A 10781-nucleotide genomic window follows, 5' to 3' on the forward strand; every position below is an offset into this window, starting at 1 on the left:
ATCTCTCATCCTCGCCTTTCTCTCATCATCGCTACTATTACTCCAATAGTGTTCGCTGAGTGAACGTTTCTTTGACCGTTTCTTAGATTTTCTCCTTGGCCTTGGCCTATACAATTGGTACCTTCTGTCACTGTGCACCGATTCTACATCAGAAGTCTCACACCCTTTCACAAGAGGCTGTGTGTAAATAATTTCTTTTGAGTTTTTTTGACGTTCATTTTCATGTAGATACTCTCTGGATGGCTGAGTACTTGGGTATGTGGTTTGACTTAAGGTACAAAGTCTTTTCTTGTATTCCCTATCTAAGGACTGTGTCCTCTGCAATAAACTCAGTTCATCAATTGATGCATAGGTGTTCGTACTCATGACAGAGAATCTAGACGCCCTTGTTAATGTTCCATGACGACTATTTGTGTCCGAGGTGATGATGACACTGCTAGACCTCCCTGTTCTTGGGTTGAAGACCTTGGTCTCATAAACATTTGGTTTGACCTTCTTGCGTCTCCTCTGCTCACGCTCCTTGTCAGCCCTATTGATATAAGAAACCAAATGATTCACATGTTTTGTTTGACATAAATATACACACAAGTGCATGATTCCTGATGATGTTTAGCATGAATTCCATGATGATTTTAGATCCTAAATTTAAGTATGTCAGAGATTCACATTTTCTTGACACCATTTCTAGTTCCCATGGTGTTTGGGGGTAGTTAGGACATTTCTCTAAATATTGCTCACTGTAGCCTATCAATAAGTGTTGAATGATATTTATATGACATTCACCGTCCTACATTCCCTTACCATGTTTTACAAATACTAAATCTTGACCTCATTTTTGAAGATAATGTCATGGTTGCGGATTATAGTGCCACCAACGATCGGTCCCTGTATAAACAACCCATCTGAAGGGAAGGCATTGTCAAAACACTATGAAAAAAAGACTAGCTGTAAGGAAGACAAATGTCAAAGCTGTGTGCAATACCTGTACACCGATTCTAATCACACCAATGGAACAATTATCACATAGGGAAACTAATCCTGATTGCAGCTCAAGCATTGAAAGCTTCCACAAGCACTTATATATTTATATTTGTAGTATAGCTTGTGGATACAAACATACTAGTACCTGTGGTCTAACGGTTACAGTTGGTGAAGAAGACATTTCAATAGAAATTACTTTCATACGTAAAGTATTAGTGACCTTTAATAAGAAATATTCACTTACGCCATTTTCTTGATAATCCAGGCAAAGAAGAAACCCAAACCAATACATCCTAAGACAACTATCACCACCATAATACAAATACCAGCCACTGTCAATGAAACATTTAAGATATCTTGGTATTATTTCTACTTCCTACTTCTATACTGTGTAAACATCCAAAATGATTATTATCAAACAGGCATAACGCTGGAGGCGTCCTTTAGATCTCACCCGTGTTCAGGTGAGCACGATCTATGAGATCGGTGATATCAATGCTGGATAGGGAAGATTTGAAACTGTCTATTGACTTGGATTGTTGAATGGACAGTTGTAAGAGATTCCATTCATGAATTGTCCGAGGAATCAGTGCATCAATTATGAATGCATCTCAGTCATGGTCGATAGTCATCGATTACACGTGTCAGTTTCATCCTGTCTTTTTACTTCCATAAATTTCACTTTTTTATTTCTGGTCTTTTCCCCTCTCATAACTTCGAGGTTCTGCTTCGAGTCAAGGTGATAGTTTATCAATCGATTCACTGAGAATACACTTTTCAGCTTCCTTTGGAATGCCATCCCAGGAAGTAAAGGCGTTTAAAAAAAATAAACCTTAGGTTGTGGAGAGTAATTTCAAGATTTTACATCTGCTACATTATGCACAATTTCAGAGAAATATCAAGTTGAACTTGTGCATCCCTTGGGGGGGGGGGGGGGTTTGCTGTATGCCACATTGCCTCATGGGAGTCAGTAGAAAGACGTGCAATAGGTGAACAGTGAGGATTCATGATTCCCAAATGCTTCTTACTAAGTGAAAACACGTGAATATTTAGTGTTCACCTACTACATATGCATTTCTGATGACTTCCATAAGGCAACTGAAGCAATGTGACCGACAGCAAAGATTCCAAAATGAGTGACAAGTTCAGCTTGGTGCTCCTCTGTATCGCGTACAATGGAGGTTTATTTAGAATAATTAAACGACTCACTACAACCCATAGTTTAAAAAAAATGAAATTATTTCTGATGTGGCATTTTCCTTTAAATGGAAACGTCATTGCGTAAATAATGGTAGTGACATCTAAATGCTTACTACCTTCAGATAAAACATCATGGACAACATTATGTTCTGTTGCTACATGTATATCTCTGATTCTCTGATAACTCCCATGACCATGGCCAGGACTTCCACTGAACAATGAATGTGGACCAAGTTTCAACTCAATGTTTCTAGGCAATCACGCTTTATATAAGTGATGTTAAAATGATTCAAAAGAACCAAAAATTTACGAAAATATCTTTATTTTCAACTGGGATATTCCCATGACAGACAATGAAAAGTTACTTTTTTAAACCAGGTAAGTAAAATACTTACCCCCGACTGGTCCAACATAAGACATGATGATTAGTGAGAATTGGTTTGTTTGGAAATAGAAAATACATCAATGTTGAAGGAAGTGGTAGAATGTATCTCTATTCATCAGCTTTGGTATGATGTTGCACAATTGTAGTATCCTACAAATGAAAATAAAAACCTAGTTGGGTGAGAAAGGAGAGGCTAAAGAAGATAACAGAAGATTTAGATAAGATAGAAGTGAAAGGTTCTACAGTATATTATTAATAATCCAAATTAAATTCGGAAATTTCCAAATGTGCGGTGCCCTTAGTGTCCCAGTGCTAAAGCAAGAGGAAACCGGTAGCGTCAAACTGTGCATCGTCTGGGAAATTTTTAGTAGCAAACCCATTCGACTCTGGGAGGGCTCAAGCCTAGACTGCAATGTGAAGTGGCACACGAGCTAAGTGCTTGACCTCCGACAACCCCCATTAACTGAAATGTATGTATGCATTGTCAGACCATTGTCGTAAAATAACGCGACCTCTTTACGGTAAACGATACCATTTTCGTAAAATAACGCGACCCTTTTACGGTAAACGATACCATTGTCGTAAAATAATGCGACCTCTTTTCGGTAAACGATACCATTGTCGTAAAATAACGCGACCTCTTTACGGTAAACGATACCATTGTCGTAAAATAATGCGACCTCTTTACGGTTAACGATACCATTGTCGTAAAATAATGCGTCCTCTTTTCGGTAAACGATACCATTGTCATAAAATAACGCGACCTCTTTACGGTAAACGATACCATTGTAAAATAACGCGACCTCTTTACGGTAAACGATACCATTGTCGTAAAATAATGCTACCTCTTTACGGTAAACGATACCACTTTCGTAAAATAATGCGACCTCTTTACAGTAAACGATACCATTGTCGTAAAATAATGCGACCTCTTTACGGTAAACGATACAATTGTTCATCTTCCCACTACTTAGTCTAGTTCCACTCTGGGTGACCAGACTGTGGTTTAACCACACCACAGGTATAAACGTATACTGTTTATACCTGTGGTGTGGTTAAACCACAGTCTGGTCACCCAGAGTGGTTAAACCACAGTCTGGTCACCCAGACTACCCGCTACTAGATAGAACAAAATATTCTGGCATGTAAGTTAGAATTAGTTAGACGTACTTTCAGTGTGGTTGTAAAATGTACCTTTAACAAATATATGAAAATATCATTGAAAGTAATACAGAAAAGTGTTGAAATTGTTTGCTCTCCACCTTGAACTATGATCGCTGAAGTCAACGTCTGGACACGTAATCTTTTTGTGTGTGTTATAACGTGACGTGAGCACGACTAAATACGATAGTCAAAAATAGTAGACGACATATAGGAATTTTCAGTAATCATTCAACCTAGACTGAGTTTATAGTCGTGTTTTTATACTTACAAAGAGGGTTGCATAGAAACACAACTATTTTTCTTTCAAAAAAGATACTCCGTTTAATAGTCGACCCAATGATTTATAGAGCACGGGAAATTCTTATTAAATCTCAAAACAGCTTAAGGTCGTCTGCTTGTAAATCAGACACAACTAACCGACAACGTATTCTCTCTACTGGTCGAATCTGTGACGTCAGAGTGGAACAATTTGGCAAATGATAATATTTTTTTACGAGTATATTAAACATTTTTTGATAAAGATACGTATCATAAGTAACCAAATCATCGATGGTTGTTTTCTAATATTATAAGTTTGGATCTAATTGCGTGACGTCACAATTTTGTTTCAGATATACATGTGACCTTTGACACCAGAATAACGTCACGTTGTTTATGTTCCACTAGACGGACGATGTCTGTAGTTCAGAGCCCGTGTTGTCTGATACGCCGACTATAAATTCTTTAAATGTACACAAATAAGCTTTTTGTTTTCGATGTGCGTTCGTCTGTCTCTTGCTTGAGTCTATAATTCTACAGGTTCAAAATTTGTTAATTAAACTGTGTTATTTACTCCGAAATTTCGTGGCGGGAAAGAATTGCAGACTAAATGGTAGTACCGATGAACTCTGCCCTAGAGTCGGTCACCGCTCAAATCAAAATACTGAAATACAATATTTACATATTGTCATTGAAATACAAGAAATATGTCCACACTACAGAGCACGACAAATATTAATGGGGCCAGCGTGGACACATGGGTATGTACTCGGTGCTTCAACATACGAAAGTGGGTACTAAACCAAATCCAGAACAAATCGAGGTGTGTCTACTTGCGTTGTTGAAATAGGGGTTTTGTTGTCAGTGGCAGGACAAACCCTCTTTTCTACTCGCATTAAAATACGGTACGGACTTTGTAAAAAATATATTACAAGTACTAAAGTATTATAGTATGCACACACTGTAGTTCTGTCGCGTTTGAGGTGTACACATTATTCTGAAGTAAAAAATACATAATTGACTTACCTAGCCTACAGGGATTGATACCTGTATGAGAACGTTCCCTTTTAGCGTACACAAATGCCTCTTCTCAATATACACCCACAAATTCGAAACCAGAGAAAATGTTATGAGTTCACTAGCACTAATATTCAACATGGCGGGATATATTGTGTTATGGTCGAATTTTATCGGCGATGACAGTATTTACAAACGATATTTCCAGCTGACGTCATCGCCTTCTAAATTGTCACCATTTTGACGGTAGATTCAAGCGGAGATTTCCTTCGAATACTAGTATATGGTTTCGTCAACCAAAAGGACGAGAACTGACGAGGTGGCTGACTGACTGGTACGCTACGAATGGACAATGACAACCCAAAGTGTTGTCCTTAGCTTTTGGTCGGCTGAGTTAATATTTAACTAAACAACATACAAGCGATTGTCGACACCCACCTACGTACTAGTAATTAATTCTGAATGATGGAATTTTATGACAATGCAGGGTAACATGCAAATAGATCGGTTACACCTACACAGTTCTGACAAGTAGCTATCTGAGAATCATCTAACACGGGCACTTGAATCAATCTGCATAATTAAAAAATGTACGATTCAAGTACTTGTGGCTATCTAACATGTTACACTGACTTAGATTCAAGTACACCGTAGCTGTAGGGTCCGGTCGAAGTCATATGTGTGTGCCAGTGTGCGTCTCTGTCTGTCTAGTGTGCACACGCGCGCGCCCGATGTCATTAAACAGTAAGGAAATAATTTGTGCTTTAATCTCAACGTTACGTATACCGACAACAGTTTTCTCTGTGAGAAAGCATTCAGTAATTGCAAGGGGGACGGCTGATGGAAAGAGGCCAGGGCTAATGCGTAAAACGTGACCCTCCCCAATTCCAACGTGCTAAAAAGTGACCATCTCTCTCAATTTCCTTTCTCTAAATCATGACCCGACCCCTGATAACACATTTGAAAAACATGGGTTAAGATGCTGTCAGACATAGAAGAGGACACGAGTCCCAGAATGGCAATGGTAAGGACTTAATCCCACCGCTGCCACCATGTTCAGAATTATAAAGGCAGTGTTACATCTCACTACCACCATGTCTTTTACCTAGGGTGGATCATTTCCTTGTGATTTCGCCACTAACACAATACTCTAACTATTTACATTGAAGTTGAAACCGAAACACTTCAAAATTCCATGGCCAGATAAGGAAATACTCATCGTATCTATTCACACCTATAATTGGACACTTGGACAGCTGGCGTAAATGTGTGTCTGGCCATAAATGCTTATGTTACATATTATACACACACCGTATTATACGTACAAGCGATCACATGCCACTTCTGCCTATGCAGACACGCCTACACTCCCGCGTATCGAATATACTTACGCACTACGTGTGTGCCTAGATATCATATGTACTACATGTTCCAGGATATGTAAGTATTAAATATATTATGTGGACGCCTAGTTTCGGAAAATTCATCAAAGCCTAAATTCCTCACATTTTGTATAATTCCATATGTTCCTTCGAGGTCAGTCTGCAAGTGTGTACAGGCATTGTTTTAGATTTATCATCGGTTCTCCTAACCCCATATGCAGAAACAAAAATACCAGATCTAAACTGATGATCACTGGTGTCTCTAGACCGACTCGACCGAGTTACACAACATTGAAAACATCTTTTGTATCCTATTAAGAAAGAAATCGCCAGCTGGTTGATAAAAATGATGGAAATAGAGGTAAATAAAAACATCTAGCCGCTTTCACCACGTCAGATTTTAATCAGATCGAGCTAGTGAAAATTTTATACCCCAATATTAACTCAAGGAACTGCATGATTAGATCACTTCTATCAACTCCGATCATTATTCACTGTGTATTTATATATTATTTTCATATTCAAAGAAACTAACAAATTCTAGAACCTGCGGTCCAGTGGGCAGTGATTTATTGTACATCAGGTAAAATCTTCAACGATCTTTAACAAATGTGAGTTTTAATTTTGCGTATCCATTTTTGTACTTTAAATCATGATAGATGTTCGCTCTGTGATTCCATTTTCAAAGAAACCTCACTGCAAACACTCACGCAAACAGTTTCTAACCTATTGCATCGACTTCTACTCCACGTGATGTTCTAGTTGCAGCTAGTGCAGCTCTAAAGATAGTTTTTCTAACGGTGCATGTGAACTAAACAAAAGAGTGGGTTCAAAATTGTCGTAGAGGGCCATGTAAATATCAACCAGTAATACACTATACGATAGAGTGTGCCAACAGAAACTCAAGCTTAGATAGGATTTTGCCAAAATAACTCTACCCACAGTTCCACTTCTTTTGTATATTATGGATAACGTCTCTCGTTGGTATCGCATCCATCCCTAGCATTTTGCAATATGTCGATTCATTATGGTGACAATGTATTGTTACGTTTTCTTGGACAGATCGAAATTCAGCCACATCACTTGCAAAGTTGCCATCATAGTTTTTGACTTTGTCCCAGAATGTACGATTAAAGTAATCATACAGTTTAAAGTCCGGTGCTGATACTTTTCTTATAATGTTCATCATTTCGTGAGTGATTGGTGGTTGTTCTGACTCATGTACCTTCATTGGTTGATATACTATATCCTCAAACTCCCAACACATCAATTTCTTCAGTAAAACAAGAGATTCATCGTAGTATTCAGTCAACATAACCAAATCAAGTTCTTTATCCAATTTGCGTAGCTTAATATCTATCGTATGTTCATTGTCATACCCAGATAATCCAAATCGGAAGAATTGACTATTCATCTCCTCAGAGTGAACACCACTTTCATCGTACTTAGCCTTCGTATTCTTTAAGATAATCTAAAAATGGATTTGATGAATTAGGAAACCTTTCATATACCTTAAAATAATAAAAGTGAGATCGCAAACGTGTGTGTGGTGATCTGAAATTTGTAAAGTATTTGGCATCATGAACGACTTTTTCCAACGCTGGTCGGTTATACTGTAGATGATACGCAATGTAGTTATAACCCGGAAAATCCGTGCAATTGTATCGATGGATATTTAAACTGTTCGTTTTCGTGTTCACGGTGATGACAGTATCGAGATTTGGAGCTAAGACAGCAACGAGATCATGTTTTATCCCATATCTGTACAAAATGGTCGCCAGTGTACTGCTTCCAGTTTTGTATGTTTTAGTGTAGACGAAATTAATCACAGGCTGGCAAGATGAAGTAGCCGACTCTTGGCATATATGTAGTTGAGAGGAAATATAGCCCTTACTGATATGATGCATTGGTGTACTTTTGCTGCAATCATCTCTCCGTGTGTTTAAGAAATCCGGGTGTTTTCTACAAATGAAATATTAATAAATGAATATGGAGACTTGTTTGGCCATCCATACTTGGGATGTGTGTTGATAAGAAGAGCAATACTATTTCGGTTGTAAACTAAAATCCCCACTTCGTTCCCAGTTATCCACATTTGTTATTTGGGTCTCCATCCTCCCAGTTGCCTGAGAACTGATGCTTCCTGTACAGTTTTAATCGATCCAATTGATGGTGAATGTCCGTTATCACTGATAGATGTTCATTGACTTAGAATGATTTCTAATTCTAATAATAATTAATAATTGATTTGTGACTACAGTAAATTTTACCGTGGTTGCAAAAAGAGTTATTATTATTATTATTATTATTATTATTATTATTATTAGACTTTATTTAATCTCGATAGACTGTTGAGCCAGTGGCTCTTCTCACACAGTGTCGAGAAGTTCTCAAAAGACGGCATAGACTGAACGGGGCCCGGGTGAAAATGGGCCGAGAAATCACAGCCTTCCTGTCACAAAATGCTAAGATCAGAAAAATAGAAGTTGTCGACCGTGAGTAAAACAATCGTTCCTAACTGTAGAAGATGAGTTTGTGGCAGGGTACTAGAACAGTCCATCATAGTGAGATGAATGGCACATTTTTGTCGCTGGTTGAGCCAGATCTTTGATTTAGAGGAATACTTTTGGTGAAAGCTCAGGCCACTGTTTATTTGGCACACTTGGGTGAATAAAAACACTTTTAATTATTCGATGTTCCGGTCTTTTAATTTCATAACATACTGTTTGCCATGGGTCAATTGTCTAAATAATAACGAAGGTCAATGTCAACATTTAAAAATCACTTGTAATCATTTCCAAAAAACCTTCTGTATGTTTTATATAGAAATCTTGCAATCAAAGTCTTCAAAGTACTATCTGTTGAAGATCTCAATGCAACACTTGCAGTCTGCTAACTTCCAAAGTATCAGGGTCATGTTGGGGTCAATATGCATGTGCTGCCATGTTGGAATCAACTGTTTACCAACCATGATGAGAGCCCTCAACGGTGAGTCTGGGTAGCAATGACTAATATCCAGTTTACTCGTCCCTTATACAAATATTAATACTTAGTAGTAATTCTGTGCAGTACCTGAAACAAGTTATGTTTAAAACTTTGTTCAAAATTACCACAGTAACATCCGTAAACTTTAGATTGTTTGCTTTAAAACATTCTAACCACAGAAAATCTTACCGAAAGTTCTTTATTCTCTGCTTGTATGGTTTATATAGTAACAGTGGAATGTTATAGCATAGGAAGGAGAAAATTATCAAAACTGTCAGGATCAGAATGTGTCTGAAAACTCGATTTCTTTGTTCTGTAAGTAAAATATAAAAAAGAAAGAATACATTTTAATTGGAGCCTCCGAGGAAAGGATGTGATAGAAGCTTTCTCAATCTGTATCATGTGTTGTGCTTTCTCCTGTAATCTTGACACCAATACGAATTGTTTGTCAACTGGTGCTCTTGAAGGGGAGGACCACTTCAGGACTAAATATATTTTCGTAAACTTTGGGTTTTTGAGTTATTTCATGATTTTACATTATATATTATATAATTTTCCCTTGGTAGCCAAGGAACACTTTTAATTGAAACACTTCAACCACTTTGTTCTTTTGATGATACACCATTGATGGGTATTAGCTATAGCAGACATGAATGTTTATTAGATGTACAATGAATATTCATGACTCATAAGGGCTTATTTCCTTTAGACAACTAGTCGTGACTCAATGGTGTATCACTTAAAAAACAATAGAAGTGAAACAGAGTTTCAATTTGGCAACAGAGCGAAAAATAGGTGATGTGAAATCATGAACTGACTCTCCAAACCCCAAACCTATCAAAATGATATTAATTTTACTTTTACTAACTGTATTGGCTAACTTAGCTTAATTTTTTGATTTTGGCATCCAATGTTTGCAACCGATTCTATACCCCCCTTGCCTGCCTCCATGTTAGAACCATTACATGGTATTGGTAACAAAATATTTGTTGATATCTATTTTATATTGCTATAGATAGTATGTTATATTATAAATATGGGTGACCCGATGTAGGGTATAGTATGGTAGTCCCTTGCAATAAAATAGTTATTTATATTATGTTAGAGAGCAAGAGAGAACATGATTTAGCAACACTAATATTTATCTCGTCTGGAGAGTTACTCGGGTGCTTCATACTGGTAAATGCTATATTATGAATTCGTTTAAACTTAATGTACTGAGTACACACTATATGCGAAGAGTAACCCGAATGCCTTAGAAGTGTGTCATACATGGCTTGGAATACCAAGAAGTATATTGTAACCAGGTCTGTAACGTCTAACTGTTGTACTCATGAACTCATTTACGGTACATTGCTGATTTTGTTGCCAGTGCATGCCGATAACATCATGTAAAAAATACACAATCG

At 37.4% G+C, this 10781-nt stretch overlaps 1 pseudogene; it reads right to left on the reverse strand.

Annotated features, from left to right (window-relative positions):
- Positions 1-7321: 7321 nt before the first annotated feature.
- Positions 7322-10323, reverse strand: LOC144445822 (galactose-3-O-sulfotransferase 2-like; annotated as a pseudogene).
- Positions 10324-10781: the final 458 nt, after the last annotated feature.

This window comes from Glandiceps talaboti, chromosome 14 (assembly GCF_964340395.1).
Source record: "Glandiceps talaboti chromosome 14, keGlaTala1.1, whole genome shotgun sequence".
NCBI classification, from domain to species: domain Eukaryota; kingdom Metazoa; phylum Hemichordata; class Enteropneusta; family Spengelidae; genus Glandiceps; species Glandiceps talaboti.